We start from the raw sequence: 441 nt of genomic DNA on the forward strand, positions 1-441 counted from the left end.
CAGAGGAAATGTCATTGCTTCTCAATATACAGATTCAGAATGGAGCTTACAACAGCATATGTTTCTTTGCAATATTTGAAAAGCACATTCTTAACTTCATCCATCTGATCATAATTGCAGTATATAAGACACATCAGCACACGTATACACCCCAGACTTAGCATGAAGTATGTTAAAATATAAGCCTGAGTGAAATTTCTTATGACTGCCTACATCCCTCTGGGGAGCTGCAATCTGGGTGCCACTCAATGACCTTCGTATTTCTGGCTAAAGTGCATCCTGTATTTTCTATTTTGAAGGAACCCTCGTGGGGGAGGGAGGAGGTGATTGAAAAATTTTGCTCTAAAATGCAAACTTTTAATTCATATAGGTTGTCTAATATTGTTATGCAACTTTTGATGTCAAAATTTGTGGATTCCAAGACGGAATGGATATGGATAT

At 37.4% G+C, this 441-nt stretch overlaps 1 protein-coding gene across 1 annotated transcript in view; it reads right to left on the reverse strand.

Annotated features, from left to right (window-relative positions):
* Positions 1–441, reverse strand: part of LOC119592773 (protein turtle homolog B-like) — a 45158-nt gene that overhangs the window by 34241 nt on the left and 10476 nt on the right. The gene's annotated exons all lie outside the window — the stretch shown is intronic.

Source organism: Penaeus monodon, chromosome 30, assembly GCF_015228065.2.
Source record: "Penaeus monodon isolate SGIC_2016 chromosome 30, NSTDA_Pmon_1, whole genome shotgun sequence".
Classification (NCBI taxonomy): Eukaryota; Metazoa; Arthropoda; class Malacostraca; order Decapoda; family Penaeidae; genus Penaeus; species Penaeus monodon.